Source organism: Tupaia chinensis, unplaced genomic scaffold (genome assembly GCF_000334495.1).
Source record: "Tupaia chinensis unplaced genomic scaffold, TupChi_1.0 Scaffold144899_1, whole genome shotgun sequence".
Lineage (NCBI taxonomy): Eukaryota > Metazoa > Chordata > Mammalia > Scandentia > Tupaiidae > Tupaia > Tupaia belangeri.
Window position 1 is genome coordinate 134,342 of NW_006204759.1, and position 5,646 is coordinate 139,987.

Below are 5,646 nucleotides of genomic sequence, written 5' to 3' on the forward strand. Positions count from 1 at the left end.
GCATCTGCAGAACTCTGGCTGAAAGAGCGAGGAGCGTAGCCAGCTTCAGGGCACTAGTGATATAGGAGGGCAGAGGGCCAGCCTGTGAGCTCCAACCCCAGCTGGACTTGAGCTGATAAGGTTGGAGCCGTTGAACTTGGCTTTCGGCTTCTGGGGACTTGGAAATTCCTTCTGTATTTTCTTCTGCTGGTGATTTTCCAAATGCTGATGAGGACTCAGTGGTAAGTAAATGAGGAAGGGGGCTCTGGATCCTCTGTCGACCCCTCTCGTTGCCTCTTTGGGTGGTGCGGTGTGAGCAATGGCAGGTGAGGGCCACCTTTGCTGGGACTTGGCTAAAGAGACCCTCCTGGAATTGCAGTTTGGCTAGGGTAAGCTAAGCCAGCTGCCCTGCCCTGGAGGCTGGACTTAATGGCCCCTGGCCATGGGAAGAGGCTTCCACACGGGAGGGGGGAGAGAAGTGTGGGTAAGGGATGGAGGGGGGAGAGTGTCACACTACAGGGACCTGGATATTACTATACTTTCTCCTGGCAGTGATGCCAAGAGAGGCAACAGGGGTCAATGCAGTTCTCTGGAGACCACGTTTGCATTTGCCTGGGTTGCAGCTGATGCAGAACTTTGGTAGTGAAATGAGTAATTGGGGAGGGGTTCACAAAGGCAGGTAGGAAGAGAGCAAAGGACGCTCTTAGACCAAACCTTCTTCTTTAGAGGTGATTCAGTGGAGACCAGGGGAGTTTTCTTTTCAGAGCCAAGCTCTGAGGGTGAATCTTAGAATAGAAATGTTGTTTGTACCAAGGACAAGGAAGGGAAGCAAGGAGTGGAAAACAGGCCACCCAGATCTGCTGGAGCACAAATTATAGTCTGCTCGGCCTGACAGGAGGCCTGGAGCTCACCTACCAGATCCACCTGGGTGCCACTTACTACAGATGTGGAAACTGAGGCTGGAAGGGCCCAAGACTGTCTCGGGGCATAGAAGCAGTGGCGTTTGGCCGGCCTGGCTTTCAGGAGATTGTTGGATTGCATTCAGCTTGTCTCCGGGCTTATCTGTCCTGTTGTAGTAGATGTGGTTTTCTTTGGGAAACAGTCCTTTTGCTCAATCGTTGGGGCCCTGGGGAGTTCTGGGGTAACCCTGCCTTGCATTTGTCGTGTAGCTCTGATTTCTTCCTCCACGAGTTTCACTTCATTCTGTTTATTCACAGCCCAGTAGAGCGGTTGCACACGTGGACTCTGGATTGAGACTGAGCTCATTTCCAAGTGTCAGCCTCTGCCAGCTAGCCCGCAGCCTGGCCTTTCTGTGCCTTGATTTCTTCTTCTGTGAAATGGATCGCGAGAATTAGGTGGAATCATCTATGTAGAACAGAACTTGGCACGTCAAAAGCACTCAATAAATGTTAGCTGTCATTAATTGTTTTTATTCAACATGCATTATTGAGCGCCAGTCTGTTGGGCTTCTGGCAGAAAGCTGATGAGGGGGCACAGTGTGGTTACAGCTGCTTCAGAGGCCTACCCCAGCATCGTTCAGCCACCAGTGTAAGCACTGGGCATGCCCCGGTGAGAAAGATGCAGTCTCAGCTGATCTGCTAGGGAGAGTGCAAACTTTTTTGTTGTTGTTATTATTAGTTTAAATAATCATAGTCTTTTTTCTTTTTTCCATCTGAGTGTGGAGAGCCCCACTTCCCCTTGCCACCTGTGCACACCCAGCCTCTGCACATGCTGATGTCCCCTGTGTGGCCCCAGCATGAGGACACGTCATTTTCCTCAGCAGTACTTCTGGGCAGTCCAGGAAACAGCGACTCCGGGGCCTTCCTGCTGTGTGCAGTGGAGCTGGGTCGCTAACACAAGGAGAGAAGTGGCAATGCCTGTTTTGGTTCTAATAGTTACCCTTTTCCTACCATGGCAGAGCAGCGGGTAGAAGCAAGACTTGGTAGTTGGAGAGGCAGCAAATAGCACACCTTTGGGAATTAAGGGCAGGGTTGCTGGCCTTCAGAATGGGATCTGTCTCCCTTCCTCTCGGCTTCTCAGCATCAGCCCAGCACTCCAGGCAGTGTAGGCAACCCTTAAATTCAGTGATAAGGCAGAAGGAAGCGGCCAGGTCCCCATGGAGCAGAGCAGGTGTGGGGCTGAGGATAGCCTGAGGGCACAGGCTGGAGGGAGGGTTAGGAAAGTGGAGCATGTGGTGTGTGGAATGGGCAACAAATGCTCAATAGGGGATTGGTGAGGTGGCACAATGGGGGCTCATTCCGTGCCTTGGGGTTCCTGAGCTGGCCCAGGTCTGTGTCAGGGAGGTACTGTCTACAACACTTACCTGCTGCTCTGACAGGTTGGGGTTGATGGCTGAGGGTAAGAGCACTTGAGTGTAGCCAATCTGTGTTTTTTTTTAGTTGGGGAAACATCTCTTTTAATGAGACACTTCCCAACCTCCTCTCTGCCCTCAGTGCCAGGAGGCTGGAAGCTTCTGTTCCAGTCCCAAATCATTGTGGTATGCAAAGGCCCACACACTTGTCTCTCTAGCCAAGGTTAGAGGCAAGCCATGCGGTGTTACTGTCTATTGGAGCCTATCCAAGAAAGGCATCAAGGGGATCTTGAAGTCACTGCCATTTCCCAAGTGACTGGAGATAAAAGAACTGGAAGAGTTTTCTAGAAGGTGGTCTCTAACACCAGCAGGGATTTCCAAGGACTCTGTTCAGCACTCAGCTGACTGGAGGAAGCATGCATCCATTTAAGATCACGAGCAGGGGCCAGCAGGTGGCATGGTTAAGGTGCCGGACTATTACATGGCAGACTGTGGTTTGAGTCCTGGGTCTGGTAACCTGCTTTCTCACTTTTCCCCTCTTGTTCTCTGTCTTTCTCTGGTAAGCACATGTGCCCTACCGGAGAACTTAAGGATAATTTAAGGGACTAGAAGATGGTGTAATGGTTACGTCATTGGACTACTGCATAGTTGACCGTGGTTCGAGTCCTGGACCTGGTGGTTTAAAACTCAATGCTGGGCATGTGTGCGTGCATGCCCAGGATCCTAGGAGGAGAGTGGAGGAGAAGGGGTTGCAGTGCGACTATCTCCCCTCGGGGTTGATTTCTCTCTTTCTGTCTCTCTGTCTCTTCAGTGAATGCACACGCCCTATAGCAAAAATCTCTCTAAAAATAATAATAATAATTTAAAAAGAAGAAGATTGAGGCTGGCAGGTAGTGTGGTAGTTAAAGGAGCTGGACTCCCACATGGCCAGCCACAGTTCAAGTCCTGGATCTGGTGGCTCACTTTCTTACTTTCCGTCTATATCTCTCTCTCTCTGATCAACCTGGAAAATAATAATAATAATAATAAAAATAAATAAAGTTAAATAAAATAATTCTTAAAAAAAGAAGAGGGAGGTCACGGGCAGACTGCCAGGGTTCAAGTCCTAGCTCCCCACTTACTGTCTGAGTGGGTTCTTGGCAGCTCAGAGCCTCAGTTTTCTCATGTGGAGCATGGAGAAAACTGAGGTAGCAGTGACACTTACAGTGAGATGACCTTGTGAATAAAGGGCTTGGATCCGCGCCAGGGGCACTGCAGGCATTCCATATTAGTTATTAGAAGTGTTCCTCTCACAGCCTGCACGATTCCTCTCTCCTCCTACCCTGTATCGTGTTGTTGAGTGGATGGTCCAGGGCAGAATTGGACAGAATGTAGAAACATGCAAACTATGGCAGTGCAAGGAGAGCAACTGCAACATTTAACTTGAAAAAAATCCTAAAAATAGCTGTTCGAGCCTTTGTAGATAAAAATGTAAAATGTATGCAAATGTATGTGACTCACACAGAAGCATACATCCATGGCTGCTGGCATAGTCAGCACCGGATGCAGCCCTCAGGAAGATCCCTGCCCTGTGGGGAGCTGGCCCAGGCTGTCTCGATTGTTGCTGGGGAGGGGGCAGCACTGCTGCCTCCCTAGGCTGCTGACCGCTGGTGGCTGCAACTCCTGTTTCCACCTCTGTCCTGGGCTCTGGGCCTCCGAGAGTTCCAAGTGGGAAGAGATGCCCTTGGCCCCAGTTTGCTCCTCCAGTCCTGCTGTCCTCTGAAAGCCCAATGGCTGCTTCTCCCTTCCCGGAGCTCTATTTCTGGAGCATCTCATTGGAGATGCACGCCCCCCTCCCTGCCAAGCTCCAGGTGCTCCCAGTCTTGTGTGCAAGTCAGGGATGGTGGGAGGGTGACAGCTGAGCAAGGAGGGGGGCAGCCAGAGCCAGAGCCAAAGCCTCAGCCAGCAGGGCTGGAGGTGGGGGTGTGCCGTTGGAGGCAGGGAGGAACCAATGCTGAAAAATGTCCCTGCAGCCACCTGTAGAGGCATTGACACCCCAGAGCATCTTCTCTTTCACCTCCCAGTGGCTGATTCCATCCTGCTGTGAGCTGGTGGCCACCTTCTCCCCTTGGACAACCCAGAGATCTCTGCCTGAGAGATTTATAGCACTGGGTACAGGCTGCTTCTCAGCATCAGGGGCAAGGGTCTGCTTCTCCCCTTAAGAACTAAATCTATGGTTTTTGGAATAAGGAGTCCCACTCCCCATGTGCTGTGGATGCCGATAGCTGTTCTCTACAAAGGCCGGAGTGAGCTAGCCCTCCTCCTAGGCCTGTGGAGAGCTGGGTCCCAGGAAGGTTTGTCCTGAAGCTACCTGGGGATAGGGTGGGGTGGGCATTGCTGTTATCAGAAGTGTCACTATCTGAGACATTCGTGGCCTGTGCAGGGCCCAGGTGGTGGGCCTCCTGCCTCTCCTCTCTTGGAGTCAAAAAACAGGCTTCAACTCTTGCTGCCCTGAACCAGTCTAGCCTGACTCCCCTCCCCTCCAGCCCCTTCTCCAGTCCCTTAGTCCTAGGTGGTGTGCAGGGCAGTTTATGGGAAAGTTGCCACAGGGCCCTAGAACCAGCTGTGGGGGACAAGCATCACCCCCCACCTCTTCCCTGCACTTGGGTGGGATTGTTTCTCAGACTTGTGTTTTTAAAGGTTCTGCTCTCAGGCCTCTTGACCCCAGACTTCCCTCCACTTACGCGTCATTATGCACACATGAGAGGCCTCCTGGGCTGTGCCCAGAGAGCCCTGGAGGGGAACGAATGGGACTGGGGAGCTGCTGTCCCCCAGTTTACCCTTCCACCCTCCTTCCTCTGCAGCCACCCCTTGACATCCCCTCCCCGCCCTCAGGTCTTTCTCCAGCCGCCGGCCCCTAATGTGTAGGGCGGCACCCCGCTGCTCTGTAAGGCCCAGGGTGTTTGAATAGATGAAGCTCTGTTAAGGTTTGGAAGGAAAGTCCCAAGGCAGCCGAGCCTTCATGAGGGCGCTCAGTACTTTAACCCTGTCAGCGCCGCTTCGCAGGCTTGCCTAGAGGAGGGGCCTGGCAGCTGCACCGGCCCCCGAAACTGCGCTTAGAGATCCTGGGGTGGCAGGTGATGTCACCCCTGCGGGCCCATAGGTCTCCCCGCGGCACCTAATCAGCCAGTTGCCAGAATTCTGCTGAGCCCAGCGAGGGGAGGCGGGGGAACCTGTGCCTGCGCCGCCGCCCGGAGCCCCCGCGGGACCCCTCCTCCCACCGCACTCCGGCTGGTGTGCCCCTAGTCCCGGCGTCGGCGGGGTCTGGCTGCTCCGCGCACCCTTCACCGGGGTGGCGAGGCGTGCTGCGGCGGGGG

General features: G+C 53.3%; 1 protein-coding gene across 1 annotated transcript in view; it reads left to right on the plus strand.

The window, feature by feature from the left end:
* The first annotated feature begins 204 nt into the window (after positions 1 to 204).
* Positions 205 to 5,646, plus strand: part of ABR (ABR activator of RhoGEF and GTPase) — a 172,427-nt gene continuing 166,985 nt past the window's right edge. Inside the window, exon 1 of the mRNA XM_006167512.3 lies at positions 205 to 221. The gene's annotated coding sequence lies outside the window, so the exon portion shown is untranslated. The remainder of the gene's footprint in view (positions 222 to 5,646) is intronic.